This window comes from Otolemur garnettii, unplaced genomic scaffold, assembly GCF_000181295.1.
Source record: "Otolemur garnettii isolate 467f Iridium unplaced genomic scaffold, OtoGar3 scaffold00009, whole genome shotgun sequence".
Classification (NCBI taxonomy): domain Eukaryota; kingdom Metazoa; phylum Chordata; class Mammalia; order Primates; family Galagidae; genus Otolemur; species Otolemur garnettii.
This window is the reverse complement of record NW_003852404.1, coordinates 21072788-21091339: the sequence shown is the minus strand read 5'-3', so window position 1 is coordinate 21091339 and position 18552 is coordinate 21072788.

The window sequence follows — 18552 nt, the reverse complement described above, 5'->3', positions numbered from 1 at the left end:
CCCTCACAAATTTCTCAGGCCTTCTCAGCTTCTGAGTAGGAGTTATACCTCTGGCTCTCTCGGGTCTCTGGCCTTCAGTCTTAGACTGAGGTACTCCACTGGCTTTCCTGGCTCTCTACCTTGCAGACTGGACTTTTCATATTCTATAATCACATGAGCCATTCTCATAACAAATACCTCATTACATCTATCTATCTATCTATCTATCTATCTATCTATCTATCTATCTATCTCCTCTTGGTACTATTTCTTTGAAGAATCCTGACTAATACAGATTGTGGTTCTAGAGCAGAATTATAAGATGAATTTTCTGAATTGTTTTAGAGTTTCTGAAGTTCTCTAATTATATGTTAAATTTTTTGGAGTTCTCTAATTATATGTTAAAAGGATCACTGATAGTTCATGGAGTAAACTATTTTAGAGATATATAAAATATCTGCATTAGACGTTCTTAACCAACACTTACATGAAGCAAAGAACTAAGCACCTTTGAACATGGTACTTTCCATCATTTTTGAAAAACTAAAGCTTATCAAGTGGTTGCTCCTAATGTACTGGACGAAGTGGTCAAAGGAAAGGATGGGCTTAGAAATTCTTACTCCCAGATCAGGGCTACATAAATGGTATAAGAGCTTTTAGGTGTGCCCCGAGTGAGAGCCTTATACCCTGTAGCTGAAAAGATGAAACTAGTAATAACCAAACTCTTGAATGCATCCTGCAACTAGATTAATTGCAAGGCAAGTTGAACTTCCAGCCTTGCAGGGTGTCTAATGTTAAGGTGAGGGAACTGAGAAAAAATGAGATATTCTGTATGTTGCGATGTAGATGTGTGGGAAGACCCTAAAGAAACTGGGGACATTGAGACTCTAAATTGTGATGAGCCTTTTTTATCAGTGGAAGAGTTCTCCTCACCCCCAGTGGCATTGGTTTTTCCATCATAGAAGTGGCTTTCCTAACTCCATAGAAAGTGGTCTACCTACCTAACGTGACAGTGGCACACTCACCCCCAGAAGTAGGCCACTCCCCCTATTCACAGTGGTATCAGCCTTTCCTTCTCTATCTGAGGGGATTAACTCTACACTACCTGATGAAAAATAAGAGCCTTTCTTGAGGCAGTTGCCATATAAGACAATGCTGATTTTCTTCAGAGTCCAGCACTGCCACCCCCTGCTTCTTGACTTGATGTATAACTAGACTTTCAGGAGGCCCTTAAAGGTGATAGGCAAAGTGTGATATAATAGGACGTGTTACACTTCAAAAAAAAAAACTTAAGTTTTTTAATTTATACAATCAAAAATCTGGTGAAAATATCTGGGAAAGGATATCATAGGTATGGGATAATGGTAGAAGAAAGATAAACTTGGATCAGTCTGAACGTATTAGTGTGGGTCCATTAAACAGAGATTCTGCATTTAATGTTATAACTCAGGGAGTTTAGGAAGGACTCTATCATTTTTGTTTGTTGGCTAAAATGTTTAAAAGTTGGTCCACTATGCGTGAATTAGAAATATTGATTTCCTTTGATTTAACGTAGAAGAAGGAATTGAAAGGTTTAGGAAGGCTATAATGTCACAGTGGATTTATCATTCAACATTTATCTACTGTCTCTGGGAGGGACCAGAGCACACAGTTTTCATCAATACTTTGAGAAATTAATTTGTGAGGAGAGTTCCAACATGCTAGAAAAGCTCTGTGATTGCTCTTTCTGCTGGTTAGTCCTTAGAGTGGAAATTACAGCTGCTTAACTGGAAAATCTAAATGCAGTGGGAGTAATTGGATCTCCGGGTGGCAGAGGCCAAGTGGTGGCACTCAACTGCCAAAGGCAAGGTGGCCATAGTTATCATAATGGGTAGCAGAGTCAAAGTAGCAATCAGAATAGTCTCACACAGACCTTTTGAATTGGCTCCTTTCATTAATTAAGGTGTTCTTACAAGTAAAAATAGATAGAAAGCCTACTAAATTCTTACTTGATCTGTACAAGAATAAAGTTCTAGGTCAAATGAGTAAAACTCTACTTGAATCATAAAAACAGAGAGTCACATCTCAATAAATTCTCAGACTTGAGCCAGCTTATAGGTCCAGAACTCCTAAAAGGAAGGGGAAGCCAAGGCCCCTTTAGAAGGGACTCTGGGGCACTACTACAAATATATACTCTTAATCTTTCTCTCACTCTTCCCCCTAGGAACTCATCAGCTATCTTCCTTCCTTCCTTCCTTCCTTCCTTCCTTCCTTCCTTCCTTCCTTCCTTCCTTCCTTCCTTCCTCTCTCTCCTCTCTCCCTCTCACCAGGGAGAACATGCATTGAGGGAAAGGAAGTAATCAAAACTTTTGGGGACCACTGGACCTTGGCTCTGAACTGGCATTAATTCCAGGAAACCCAAAACATGTCCCCCTAGAGGGGAGCTTATGGAGGTCAAGTGATCAATGGTCTGTGAACTTATCCTGTGGTTATTTTCCTAGTTCCAGAATGCATAATTGAAATAGACATGCTTAGCAGCCAGGAGGATCCCCACATAGCAGCTGGGAGAATCCCCTCATTGGCTTCCCTAGTGGGCATGAGGGATATTTTGGTGAGAAAGACTGATGGAAGCCATTAAATTTGCCTTTACTTAGAAAAATATAGTAAATCAAAACCAATACTGCACCTTGGACGGGCTGTGGATATTAAGGCCAACCATCAAGCAGCTGAAAGATAGATGAAAGGGTGATGGTTCCCATCAAATCCCCATTCATTGTTCCTATTTGGCATGTGTACGATATAGGTGGATCTTGGAAAATGACAGTAGATTATTGTAAGTTTAACCAAGGTGACTCCAATTGCATCTTCTATACCAGATGTGCTTTATTGTTTGAGCAAATTAACATATACCTGGCACCTACTATGCAGCTATTGATCTGGCCAATTTTCCTCCATACCTGAACATAAAGGCCACAGGAAGCACTTGGCTTTCAGAATACATTCTCATGCTCTACCTCAGGGGCATATAAGCTCTTTTGCCTGATGGAATAATTTAGTTTGTAGGATCTTGACAACCTTTCCTTTGCACAAGCTATTTACAGTGATCTGTATTACATCAAAGGCATCATGCTGTTTGGACCTAATGAGCAAGAAGCAGCAACAACTCTAGATTTTCTAGTAAGACATTTGTGTGTCTGGTGGTGGGCAACAAATTCTAACAGGGTACCTCAGTGAAGTTTCTAGGGATTCAGGGATGGGGGCATCTTAAGATGTATTTTCTAAGGTAAAAGATAAGTTGTTGTGTCTGATCCATCTTATAAGTAAGAACAAGGCATAACACCTAATGAGCCTATTTGAATTTTGGAAGAAATATAGTCCTCATTTTGGTGTGTTACTCTGACCTGAAAAGTGGCTGGTTTTGAGTGGGGCCCAGAGTAACATAAGGCTCTGTAAAATGGAAGTTTTTGTGAGAGTTGCTCTGTCACTTGTGACATATGACCAGCAGATCATATAGGGATTGAGGTGGCAGAGGGAGGGATGCTGTTTGGCATCTTCCACAGGCCCCCATGGGGAATTGATACCCTGCCCTTTAGGATTTTGTAGTGAGGCTCCATAAACAACTTCTTCATTTGAGAAATAGCTCTTGGCCTGATACTAGATCTTAATAGAAACTGAATGTTGGCCATAGACCGCCAAGTTACCATGCAACCTGAGCCACTCATCTAAAATGGATGTTATCCGATCCACAGAACCATAAAGTTGGGCACGAACAGGTACACTCCATCATCAGATGGAAATGGTACATGCATCCTTATCCCTGAGCATGACCGGAAGGCACAAGTAAGCTACATCTAGAAGTGGCTCAAATGCTCACAGGCTTTTGGAACTGTTTTCTCTGTCTCTCAGTCTACACTGTGACCTCCTGAAAGAGAAGTCTTAGGCCTGTTTTAAAGATGATTCTAAAACACCATGTGCTCTCTAATAATGCAGAGTTAATCATTGGGCACACATGGGCACCAAGAGATTATAAAGGTCATTGGAAATCAAAAAGGGGAGAAGAAGAAGAGTAAGACCCACCTATCAGGTGCAAGGAACATCATTTGAGTCTATAGGTATGTTAATAGCCCTGATTTAAATATTGTAAAGGGTTATAAAAGGTATCTATGTAACAGAAATATTTGTACCTCCTTAATATTATAAAATTAAAAAAAAAATAGGTAGCTCTGTATGACATGCAGATACTACCTGAAAGTAGATCGCTGATCTTTCTCTGATATATCCTTGAAGAACAGTAGTGAAGGGAAATATTCCCACAGGTCAGAAATTCAGGCAGTGCTCTCAATTGGGCATTTTGCTTAGAAAGGTAAAGAGCCAGGCATGCAATTTGGGGGCTGCAGCCAATGGTTTGACTAGGTGGTTTTGAACTTGTAAAGAACACGAGTAGAAATTGATGACAAAGAAATCTAGGGAAGAGGTATGTGGATAGACTTCTGTGAATGTACAAGAGTCATGAAGATGTTTGTGTTGTATATGAATATTCATGAAAGGATGACCTTGGCAGAGGAGGATTTTAATTAACTGTGTAAGATAACCCATTCTGTGGAAATCTGTTCGCTTCTTTCCCTAGGCACCTTTGTCATCACCTAACAGGCTCATTAACAAAGTAGCCATGGTGACAGCAGTGGAAGTTATGCCTGGGCTCAGCAGAATGGGCTTCCACTCATCAAGGCTGACTTGCCTGTGGCCACCACTGATTGTCCAGTCTGCCTGCAACAGAGAAAAGCACTGTGGGCCCATTAAGTTGTTATTTCCCAGGATGACCAGTCTGCTACCTAGTGGCAATTTGTTTACCTTGGACTGCTTCCACATGAAAGGGGCAGCATTTTTGTCCTTATATCACAGAATAGACACTTACTCAGGATACGGCTTTGCCTTTCCTGGCTGAAATGATTCTTCTGAAGCTACCATGCACAGACTTATAGAATACCTTGTCCACAGTCATGGTATCCTCAACACATCATTGCTTCTGACCAAGGAAATCGCTTCAGAGCCAAAGAACTGGGGCAAGAGGGCCAAGCTCATGGAGTTTACTGGTCCTACTATGTTTATCATCATACTCAAGCAGCTGGCTTGATAAATGGTGAAATTGCCCGGAAGAGCTTAACAGTAGACTGAAGAGAGCAGATGTGCTATCATCAATGTGGGCAGGCATTATCCAAAAGAACAAAAGACATCATAAGGATAGTGCTGCTCCTTTCCTTGAGCTGAAAGAGCCATCTTCTCCTGCCCTTGGATATTGGAACTCCTGGTGTTTGGGAGGTCAGACTCTGAGATTTACCAATATCACCCCCTCCCTATGATGTTCCTAGGGCTATGGCTTCTGAGTATAAGTTACACCATATGCTCCTTGGGTTTTCGGGTCCCCTGAACTTGGAGTAAATTATAGCATGGACTTTCTCATTTTTCCATCTTGCAGATCACATATCCTGGGACTTCTCAGCCTTCATAATTTCTTGAGCCATGTTTATAGTAAATCTCATCTTTTTTTTTTTTTTTTTTTTGAGACAGAGCCTCAAGCTGTCACCCTGGGTAGAGTGCTGTTGCATCACAGCTCACAGCAACCTCCAACTCCTGGGCTCAAGCTAAGTCTCAAGCCTTAGCCTTCCAGGTAGTTAGGACCACAGGTGCACACCACAATGACTGGCTATTTTTTTTTGGTTGCACTCGTCATTGTTGTTTGGCAGCCCAGGCTGGATTCGAACCTGCCACCTTAGGTGTATGTGGCCGGCACCTTAGCCACTTGAGCCACAGGTGCCAAGCCAAATAAATCTCATCTTTAGCTAGGTGCAGTGGCTCATGCCTCTAATTCTAGCAATTTGGGAGGCCAAAGTTGGTATCACTTGAGGCCAGGAGTTCGAGGCTGTAATGAGCTATGATTGTGCCACTACACTACAGCCTGAGTTATAGAGCAAGAAGCCCAATCTCAAAAATAAAAAAATAAAAAAGTAAATCTCATCTTTATCTCTATCATCTATCTATCCTGTTGGTTCCATTTCTCTGGAGAATCCTGACAGGTAACATAAATTCATTTTATGAAGCAGCCAACATATTGCTTGTCTACATCTTTTGTATTCCTTTTCTGAATTTATTCCCAGGACATGGTCAAATTAATAAACTGATAAAATACGTTTAATAAGGATGTAACATTCAAAATCAAAAGTTTAAGTCTAAAAGTTCTTTTACTTTACCTTGCACAAATTGGTTTTCTATTTGTAGGTCTGATGTTTTTCAATGCTTTTGCTCCAGTGCAATGAGTTCAAAATACAAGCAAAACACTGTTTTATAAATTGGAAAATATCTTAGTGGCTTATTGAAAAAACAGATGTATAAAGGTTAATCAACATTTTAATAAATTTCGTTAGAAAACAATATACTATCTTTTTGAAAATTATTTTATTAAATATTTTCTATTGAACCATTCCCATTTTTCTTACATTGTAGGATAGTATTGGCAAAGAAATTATTGTATTGCCACAATACTTTTTTAATTTTTTTTGGCAGTTTTTGGCCAGGGCTGAATTTGAACCCACCACCTTTGGCATACGGGGCCAGTGCCCTACTCCTTGGGCCCACAGGTGCCACCCTCCACAATACTTTTTGTAAAAGGATGTTCCTGTACCCTTTTTATCTCTTTTTATCTGATTATCTTAATGCTACTTCTCCATTAAAAGAATAGTTCAAGATTACACTGGGTCATTTCTTCTAAAATATTTTTTCCCTTTCTTCTCTTATTTCCAGTTCTCTTTCTCCTCTTATCATGAGTTTTTTTTTGTTTTGTTTTTTTTCTTTCTAGGTAGGTGTCACTACCTGCATCCCTGCTAAATTTCCTAGGATTGGTTTGTTTTAAGAGTGCCATGGCCCACCCAAAATATCTCTCAAAATAATTTTTCTATTTTGTGTCCACTGAAATCCTACCCATCTCTTCCATATTACCCTATAAAAATATTTGGATATCCTTTCACCAACTTGTATGGCCAAAGACACAGTGTTTAACTTACAGTGATGGGCCTTAGGAGTTCTATGATTGAAAGGACAAGGGAGAAACTCAGGTAGCAGAAATCTGACCTTAGGCATGAGTTATAATTAATATGTAATTCATTATAATTAATCATACAGTAAATAAATTCTACTAAATTTACTAACTCAGAATTAGTCCTCATGTTATTTTCTAATTTCTATTTCTACTTAATGACAAAATATAGTTTACATGCAATTTTTCCTATCATGTAGATGAAAGGTTACATTTTCCAAAACAAAACCCAAATAATCTAATTGCTATGAAAATTGAAGACTTAGTTTAACCTTTGTAGAATTTAAATCTTATATTTTCAGATTTCTATTTTAGTCTATAATGATACCTGTTAAGTTGTCTTTATCACGGTCTTCTTTGATATGCAAAATAGAAATTCTCTAATTTCAAAAATAAGCTCTTTTCTATTATACTTAGCTCTATCTATTTATTCATCTGTCTTCTCCAGAGATTGCAAGCTCTTCAATAAAGACCATGTTCTATTATTTTTATGTGCTTTTGAGGAAGTAAAATGAAACATAGAATTATGTTTCACTGATTATGGCTAAAATAAAGAATTAAAGGATTTTACATAATTCATATATTGTTATCATTCAGACATCAGCTGACTAACTTAACAAAGGTAGAGAAGTAAATTCATGACTAATTTTCAAAAATATACTTATCATAGTTATTTTAGGTAAGGTGCAGAGACATGAGATGTATGACTTTCTAGAAAACTACTTTAAAATTTATCATAAATCTACCAGATATAAAATTTCTTATTAATTGATCTTAATGTAGTTACTTCACTTGATTTTAATTACAAGAAAATATTTAAAGAAATTCATTATCTTTTATCAGCAAGATAAAATTCTGAATATAGTTAATTTATAACTACCCTAATATAACTAAGATATACCAAATAAAGAGAAAATTAATTTTGAATTCACATCAATAGCTAACTAATTCATCTTTTATCCACTATTAAAAGATATGAAAAGTATGGATAAAATAGTATACAATAAATTGATACACTTCAGGAAATAAGTTGCTAAAACTCTCCTAAAAGCCTCTATGGTGGGTGAATTTCAATATGCAGCTTCTATAGACAAGCATTTAATTTTTCTTTGTAATTATTTTTCTTCTGTGATATGGAAAAGCATTGTTTTCAAGGGATTTCCAAAGTGAACCTTTTCCCCACAATCATTCGTTCAATAAATCATTTTTCATTCTGACATTTATGTTTCCTATATATTTTCTCTAAAAGTTAAGTTTTCAATCCTGAAATAGTAGGTCACATCCCTAAAAGAAGATGTCATAAAATATCATCAAATATTATCAGAAATTCTTCTATCTGAAAGACAGAAGTTCTTAAATTTGAAATCAAAACACCCTCTACAGAATAAAATGACTGTTAACTCTTCACCTCATACATTTAATTATCAGTAAAATCTATTAAGTTAGCAAATTATGAAGTCAAATCATCCTTGCCAAAGAAATGGCAACTTTCACAGACAGAGAGAAGTTGAAGAGGTGATTATAGTTCAGGAGAAACTTTATAGAAGGGCAAAAATTGTTGGTGTCCTAGACTAGTATTGGGGTTTGGCAAGAGTGTCTATGTATAGAGCTACCAAGCAAATAATTTTGGGTGAAAGATTAGAAGAGACAGTTAAGTTCCTATCAGGAGAGTTAAATTACTTTTTTTTCCTTTGACACTTATTACATGAGATTGGATACAACACTTCAACTTCTCCAAGTTAATTTTCTCATCAGTTAGTGCTGAGAATCCTGACCCAGAGTGTTAAACAGATAATCAATTTAGAGAGATTAAGCAAAAGTATTATAAAACTTTAACTTATGCAAAAAAATATTATATATAACTATAAGGAGCCATCTAGGGCTAATCCTTAATGTCTATAAATAAAAAACAAAAGCCTGCATCCTACTTAGAAGGGGAAAAATAGTTTTATATAGGTCTTTGGGCAATAGGCGTAATTAAGTCTTTGTGCAGTAGGCATAATTAGGTGTGTTTATAAACACTTGAGTAGGACACTAATTACAATGTCTATTGAAAATATAGCAAATTTTTCTATTTGCCTTTTTCTAGAAAGGAAAGATTAAAATCTAGATAGAATTTTTCAATCAAAACACCATTTATATGTATTAAATGTGTTTAAATATAGCACACAGGAGGAAGCTCTTAATCAAGCTAAAAATAAAATTAATATTGATTGAGTCCCTAATTTTCTTACACTTAGTAATCAAAGGCACAATATAATCTACTTTTTGGGTTCTTTAAACTAATATGTCCTAAAATTTCTAAAATTGATTTGTACCTAGTAGACAAAAATATCAGTTATGGCTCAATAATTTTAAAATACTGTGTGAATAATACTATTTTTCAGATGGCTAGAGAGTCCACTGACTTTTATAAGTTTCCACTACTTTAGAAGTTGAGATAGCTTACTAAAAAAACAGAAACATTGCCTTTTTTTTTTTTTTCATTTTAGGAATATTTATCATACCCAACTTTTTGTGTTAAAATATTACGTTTTTTTCATCATTGGAACATGAAAATATCTGTAACTTTTATTCTTGTGACTTATACTATTCTTCTCTGCTCTATTTCCAATGCCACCAGCCTAGACCAAATAATGTCCCATCAACTCAACTGATTAAGCTGTAGCTCCTAATTTTTTTTACTATAATATTACATCATTTAATCTATCTTTTTAATAAAACATCAAATTTGATTATGTCATCTCTTCAATGGTTCTGCCTTGAATGGAGAATAAATTCTAAATTCTCCAGTATGAAGATCCAAAATCTATCCAGGGTCATTGCAGACCACTTTTCTCCCCCATGCTCCAGAGTAGTTTAATTTCTAGCTGCCATAAACTAATTCCATGGGCATAACATGCCTTTTTATACTACTGTATATATCACATCTTTGCCTAGAATATTATTTGATCTCAACTCTTTAAATTTAACAGATATGGTCCCTCTTATAAAGTATCCCTGACCTACCTTCCTCAAAATATCTTAATATTTTGTACACACCACTATGATATTGACAGATTTTCTCTCCAACTATCCCATACCACATAGAGAAAGTATCTCATATTTATATACAAAGTATGTGTTGGTTGCATCTATTAGGGCCAAAGGGAATTTTATTGCAAATGTCAGTTGAAGGATATTTTCAAAAATAGAATTAAACCTCTGATACAAATATAAAATAACACATATCAAAGATTTTAGTTAACTCATTCATTAATGAAAGAACCACTATGGCCAGGCATGGTGGCTCATCCCTGTCATCCCAGTACTCTAGGAGGCTGAGGTAGGTGGATTGCCTGAGCTCACATATTTGAGACCAGCCTGAGCCAGAGCAAGACCCCGTCTCTAAAAATAGCTGTGAATTGTGGTGGTTGCCTGTAATCCCAGCAATTTGGGAGGTTGAGGCAATAGAATCACTGGAGCCCAAGAGTTTGAGGCTGCTGTGAGCGGACAAAGTGAGACTTAGTCTCAAAAAAAAAAAAAAAAAAGAAAAGAAAAAAAAGAAATAAAAGAAACCACTAAGCTATTACAAATGACTCAAAGAAGACTATAAAGTGTCATAAATAATTAGATATTTTAAGAAAACAAAAATGAATTTATATATAGTTACAAAACTAGCTCTTCCCAATGGGTGGTGGAGTGGGCATCACTTGCCCTCCCATTTGGTACGTCTGGACCAGATCATGTGCTTTGCTATGTCACAGCCTAGAGAACTGAAAATAGTTTAAAGGCATTGGAAGTTGGAAATAACTTGCAGGAGGACACAGACAACCATCAGGATATTGTTTTTCATTGTCTACCTTCAAATAGCTCACATCTTTTTCTGACAGTAAAAATAAAAATTCACATTTTACACCAAAATTTGCATTAAGAAAACAAAGCACAAGAGTAGGGATATAACGTGCCTAAGATCTCCTATGCCTTCGGGATCCTCGACATTATTAGCTGGAGATAGATTTAAAAAAAAAAAAATTAGAGTACTTTTGAGAACACTAAAATGATAAGTTACTCAAGTACAAATATTTATCTGAAAAGAGTGCTTTAATGAATTTATTTCTAATAAACTATGATTGTGAGGCAAAACACATGGCAAAAAATAGGGTATTTCTAACACAAAATGTGAATTCTTCATGTTATGTCATTCTAATCCTGACCATTCAATAACATTATTCCTGTCTTAAGTTTAAGTCATTTATCCAGTGAGAGTCAATTTTTGTTAGAGGTGAAAGGTGTGGGTCAGTTTCAGTCTTCTACAAGTTGCCAGCCAATTCACCCAGCACCATTTGTTAAACAGGGAGTCTCTCCCCCATTTTACATTTTTGATAGGATTATTAAATATCAAATGATGATAAGTGTCTGGGTTCATCTCTTGGGTCTCAATTCTGTTCCATGCATTTACCTCTCTATTTTTGCACCAGTACCATGCTGTTTTGATCACTATAGATTTATAGTATACTCTAATGTCTGGTAGCATAATTCCTTCTGATTTGTTTTTATTTCTGAGTAATGTCTTGGCTATTTGAGGTTTTTTTCTGTTTCCATATAAAACGAAGTACTAGTCTTTTCCAGATCTTTAAAGTATGACAGAGGAGCTTTAATAGGGATTGCATTAAATCTGTAGATTGCTTGGGTAGTATGGACATTTTAACAATGTTGATTCTTCCCAGCCATGAGCATGGTATATTTTTCCATTTGTTAACTTCTTCAGCCATTTCCTTTCTCAGAATTTCATAGTTCTCTTAAAAAAAAAATAAAGAGTCCAAATGCCCAACACTTATTAAAATATAATTACTTGTATATTGAAAGCTAAAACAGTACAAAGAAAATCTTTTCATAAGTAAGCCCATACACAATTGACAATTGTTGAACTTGTTCAGAAATAGTGTGTTATTTCTTAACTTTCATACAAATGAAATTTATTAGTATAAATGGTAACATAGATATGTTCTAATAAATAGGGCTATTATAAAAAAAAAAAGCAAAAAACATTATTCGTATTCAAAATCTGACTCTAGCATCATCTTACTAAACCTAACCTATTAAATACAAGGGAAATATCATTCTCTTTTCCTTTGCAATCCACTTTAGTTATAACACAAATCCACACTTAAATGCCCTTATTAATTTATCTGTTTCCCCAGGCTTCTTGAGGGCAGGCACTGTGTCAAATCCACCTTTGCTCTCTCAGTATCTCACATATTTGTCACAAAGATGATTTTCAAAAAGGCTTGGTGAATAGCTGAAAAAAAAGGAATAATATTCTGGAAGTGAAAAATGGATTTTTAAACAGATTAATTAAAGCCTTCTTTCTATTTTTGAGTAAGGGTTTTAACACTTCAAATTAATTTAAGGAAAGCAATGATACACACCAGAGAAAATTCTAAAACTAATATAAAAATCAATGAGCCCACATATACCTGTTGCTTCTTTTGTTCCAGAGATCATCTAGGTCATGCTATGAATACTTTACTTGATAAAGAAATTTTAATATTTTATTAAGACTGTATTGAACCACTATGAATGTATAAACAAACCTGATTTAATAATGAGATGAAATCAAACTTTCAAAGCAGTTATTTATTAAAAATGTTAAATTTATTATGATTATACTTACTAGTAAATAAAATATTTTCCATATAGGCTTTATATTATCATTATTATTATTATTTTGAGACAGAGTCTCTCTCTATAACCCTGGGTAGAGTGTCACGGCACCATAGCTCACAGCAAACTCTTGGGCTTGAACAATTCTTTTGACTCAGCCTTCTGAGTAGCTGAGACTTCAGACACCTGCCACAATGCCTGGCTAAATTTTCTATTTTTAGTAGAGATGGGATCTGGTTATTTTTTATGCTGTTCTTGAAAGCCTAACTTCAGGTGATCCACCCACCTAGGCCTCCCAGAGTGCTAGGATTACAGGTGTAGCTCTATGAGCAAGGCCCATAACATAAATTCAAACTGATTTAAAGCATTGTCTAATTTACTCACCTTCTGTTCAAATTCTGCATATGGTAGAATTTGTGAGCTAAATTTAACTATTAAGTGAATTATTATGACAAGTTACTTTGTATGTTAATGACTGTGGTTGTACCCAAAATTTGTATTAAAGTAACCTCTCAGGAATGTAGATAATATATAATCTTTTTTTTTTTATTTCACAGGTTTTGGGATTGTGCTACTCTGAGGATATGAGTCTGGACTGATTCTAGAAATTAATATTGATGTTTAACAGGATGAATAATAAATTCTATGCCTAATATATAATACACAAATAGAGCTATTTTGCATATTACTGCATTCTATCCTCACAATTACCCTGTAAGAAATATATTAGACTCTCATTTTACAAATGAGAAACGTGAGGCTCACAGCAATTAAATATATCTTATAAGATGAAACAGATAGTGCATGTCCAACCAGGATAAAGCCCAAGACTGACTATTATTCTTCAACTAGTGTTGAAGAAGAGAACTTGGAACTTTTATCACATCAGAATGCCTATAAAGAAACTCATTACCTTTTTGGTTTTGCATATTCCAATTTGAGAAACAGCTTGTGATAATTAATACATTAATTAGAGATGGAAATCTTCACATCAGCCATATAATTTGACACAAAATGAAAAACACCAAGCAGAAATGTATATTAATTGCAATTAAAAATAGGTGAATGATAATCTATTATTTAGAAAATCAAAAATGAGAACAGCTATCAGACAATAATATAAAGCAATGACTCAACTAGTAAAAAATGGCACTGTGAGACATTGGGGCAGCCAGGTCAAGTAAGAAATCCTTGAAAAAGCCTTTGTATTTTAGTAAGATACAGGTGAAGGTTGACTCTAAGAGTAGGAAACTATATACCCCTATTTGTAGAGGGAAATGAGAGAGACATCTGGATAGGAACCAGGCTCCAGCGGGATTTAGGTTAGAACTACCTCTCTTCCCGCTTTCTTTTGATATATCTTCCTTCTTGTTTGCAGATCCACCTCTCATGGGTCAAGGGGAAATAGGCTAGTAAAAAGTTAGCAGTTCAAGTTAGAGTACCAGCTCATGGCTGGATGGTTGGTAGTTGTATTTTTATGGCCAGATGGAAGTTGGTGTGTCTACGAAGATGGAGACTTTACATCTTTTGTATTTACCTGGATGGATTTGGAGAACATTCTCCTAAGTAAAACATCTCAAGAATGGAAAAGTAAACATCCCATGTACTCAGTTCTAATCTGATATTAGTATGTTAACACTACAGGCCCACGCAAGGGAAGAACACAAATTCAAAAAGGGGAGGTGGTAGCTTGGTAAGTTCCCAGCTATTAGGTACTATGTGTGGGCATGTGGCACACTTCCTGGGTGAAGGACACAACTACAACTTGGACTTTGGACTTGACCTTACAAATACAAATAATGTAACCCAATCATATGTACCCTCATACTAGCCTGAAATTACAAAAAAAAAAAAAAAAAAAGAGTTTCAGGAAAAGGATACTTGCAGAATGAGCAGGAAAAACAAAACAAAACAAAAAAAGAAAAAAAAAAAAAAAGAATGGTCTTGCTCCCAGAGACTCAGAGAATCACAGGAGCAAAGTCATAAACACTCTTGGCCTGAGGAGTAAAAAGGAGAGAGGGGTGACCTGAATCTGGGGAAAGCTAATGTAAGTTCAACTATATTTTTGGTGGTAAAACTATTATATGGGAAAGAGCTAGATGGTGAGAGACAAGGAATCTCAATCTCTTTCTGAGCACTAAAAAAAGCCTCAAAACAGATAAGTTGTAACCAACATGGGAACGTACTAATGGATTAATGGTCTAGAATATTCCTTTCTTGCCTCTCAAGAGCAAGAGTGTTAATTCTTGATTTAGCAGGTACCTTCAGCTTACTCCAAATGCCTGGAGAAGACTTTTTTCTAAAATGTACATAAAAGTCTTTCTTAACCCCTATCCCAATCTTATTCCCATTCCCCCATATCAAAATGTACTCCTCTACTTCAAAGAAAAAAGAAAGAAGCAAATTTACTGAACACAGGGGCACAAAATATCAATGACAGCTAAGTTTTCTATGTCAGGTACCATGCTAAAAACTTCATAAGGCTTGACCTCATTTGAATACAACCGAAGGAGAAAATACTAAGGTCATCTTCATTTCAAAAGTAGGTAAAAGGAGATGGTCTTCTTTTGGAAATTTTTGTTGTTAATTATTATGAGTACACAAGAGTTGTGTGTATTTATAGAATACATGTGATGTTTTGATAGAAGAATGCTTTTTTTTAAACTAGTTATATAATTGTTCAGGCTTTTTTTAAAAGCCATTTAAGCCCAAGAATAACTTGATATCAACAACATTTCCAAATAAACATTTTAAAAATTTCTTTCAGACTTTGTAAAAATTTTCTGAGTCAATAAATTTCTCACTAAATTGATCTATAGACTACCCATCTCTCTAACTTTTTACCAAAAAGGCTATAGAAAACAAGCCCATAACAATATGTACAGTTTTCATGTAACATATCCCAGCCATAGACAACAAAAATATTGCTGACAATCCCATCTATCACTGAGCAAGAGACATAAACAGAACATTCTCTGAGGAAAAGTAACAAATGGCTAACAAACATCTGAAAAAATTCTCATAATCCCTAATTATCAGAGAAATGCAAACCAAAACCATCCTGAGATATCACCCTCGGCCACATCACAAAGTCCCAAAGTTATAGATGCTACTGTGGATGTGGAGAGAGGGGTACACTTTCACACCGTTGGTGGGACTACAAACTAATACAGCCTCTTTGGAAAGAAGTATGGAGAATCCTCAAAGAACTCAAATTAAACCTCCCATTTGATCCCAGAGTCCCACTGCTAGACATCTACCCAAAAGGAAAAAAAAAATCATTTCATCATAAGGACATTTGCACTAGATTGTTTATTGCAGCTCAATTTACAATTGCCACGATGTGAAAACAACCTAAATGGCCATCAGCTGAGGAATAGATTAAAAAATTGTGGCATACACATAACATGGAATGCTATTCAGCCATAACAAGATGATGACTTCGTATCATTTGTGTTACCTGGATGGAGGTGAAACACATTCTTCTTAGTAAAGTATCACAAGAAGGGAAAAGCAAAATATCCAATGTGCTCAATACTACTATGAAGCCAGCAGATGATCTAATGCACGCCCACATAGGAGAGAAACTCATTCTAGTTCATGTTGGGGGGAGTAATGAGTAAGGGAGACAGGGAAGAGGGTGTGGGTGCTCTCACTGAATGGGCATGGTGTGGGGGAGTTTGGCACACCTTTTAATTGTGGGACTTAACCACAGGAGGGACTCTACCTAACAAAATCGAATATTTTGACCTGGTTGTTTATCCCCTCACATTAACCTGAAATAAAACAAACAAAAATACAAACAAAAAACACATATCTCAGGCTTTTTTTCCTGAAGTCCTGCTCAAGTGTGATTCTGTGGCACATAAGTAAATATCTGTAGGATGAACTCAGATTGCAGCAGTATGCCAATAGGGGACAAAAAGGCCCCATTTATGGGTCACATAAAAATATCACTTTCCCCATTGGTCCCCGTGAAGTTCACCTTGCAGCGCTCTCACACACAAACAGGAGAGCAAACAGGTTCTCGCTGAATGAAAATCAAGGTGTTCTATTTTGAGAACAGCAGAATTCGATGCAGGTGGCTATTGAATTAGCTATTAAGAGTTGATTAGAAGGATACATTTCAGAATATTCTATTTCTCTCTAGAATAAAGAAAAGGCAATTTTAAACAGAATTCTCAGCTTCTAATATTACATCTGATTCCATCACACTATTTTGTGAAATAGAACCATAATTCAAACCTGTAAGTTAATGGAGTTTGACAGAAAGGTACACATCACATTTTGCAAAAGAGCCTGGATTACTTTTGGTGCTTCCTCTGGTAATAAAGCCTTGACAGCTTCTATTTCTCAAAGGAACAGCTTTATTATTTTCTCCTCAATCCTAAGTAGTTACTTAACTTTAAAATAGTTGCAAGTAAACAGAAATTTCTCTACTAAAAAAAAAAAAGGTAGATAAGAAGAATTTCTTCTCCTCTTTCTACCAATCTCCCATCACTTAAGAAACTTACAGTAACTAATGGGTACAATTTAAAAGTTGGAAACACTTTAAAATGTTTTAGTTATCACTTAGAGACTGTATCAATCACAGTCTGGGCAGGAAACAGATGGCATATACTCAAATCATGTAATTTGAGTAGAATTTATTAGGGCATTATTTTCAAAAGTGCAAGCTGTTGTGGAAGAAAGCTACAATGAAGTGTAGTACTAGGGATGTAATGGCAAGGCATTTCACTCTGTCTGGAACAAAAGGGCAAAGAAGGAGGCAGAGTACTGGAACTGGTATCCTGATGTTTAAGTGAGGGACACAGCTTGAGACAACCTCATAGCAAGGAAGCAGGGGAAAATAATATCCTGGCTTCTCTTTTATTCCTCTTTCTGAAATTCTGATGGCTTCCCATCAGCCAAAACCAAGGGGAAGCTCACTGGTGGAGGTGTATAGTCATATCTATCCATACCCCTCCCTATGTACAAAGTAGGTTGGGAGGCTGGGTGCAGTGGCTCACACCTGTAATCCTAGCACTCAAGGAGGCTTGCGCTTAGGAGTTTAAGATCAGATTGTGCAAGAATAAGACTCCGTCTCTACTAAAAATAGAAAAGTTAGCTTGGCATGGTGGTGCATGCCTATAGTCCCAGCCCCTCAGGAGTCTGAGGCAAGAAGACTACTTGAGCCAAGCGGTTTGAAATTACTGTGAGTGTCAGGCCACCACAGTGCTCTACCCAGGGTGTTAGAGTGAAACTCCATCTCAAAAACCCTTAACCAAACAAACAAAAACAAAAAACAAAACTCAAAAAACCAGAAGTAGGTTGGGAAAGGGTTGTAGCACGGATCTGGATGGAGAAATGGAAGATACCTCAGGGAACATTCTTTTAGGCATTTAAAATTTTGCTTAAGACACACATTTGACTCAGGGATTGAAATTTCTAAGGGCCATTCTATAGTCAAGTTATATATATTTCAGGAGAAAATTGTGTGATCTGGTTTCCACTCATGAACCACACATAGCTATTAAAGTTTTTCAACTACTAAAGACAACTGAAAACAGTGACTGTCTAAGAATTCAAAGTAGTTCAGAGAAGGTAAATCAACAAGACTACCTGATAGTCTTTCAGGCAGAGTATGTGGCCCAGGGTATCAACCAACTCCCTAACAACTAGAAATGATGTAAATGTACTATCTTCACAAGCCTCACCACTGGTGAATCCCACCATCATTACAGACAACTTATTTCTTTTCCTGACCAAACGCACATTGCAATAATTACACAGGAGTCAGTGGCTCACTTTCCATGTCTGAAGCCTGGAAAGAGCTTCAGGTTGTGTGCCTGTCTCAGTTTCACTCTGCAGAGCATTCC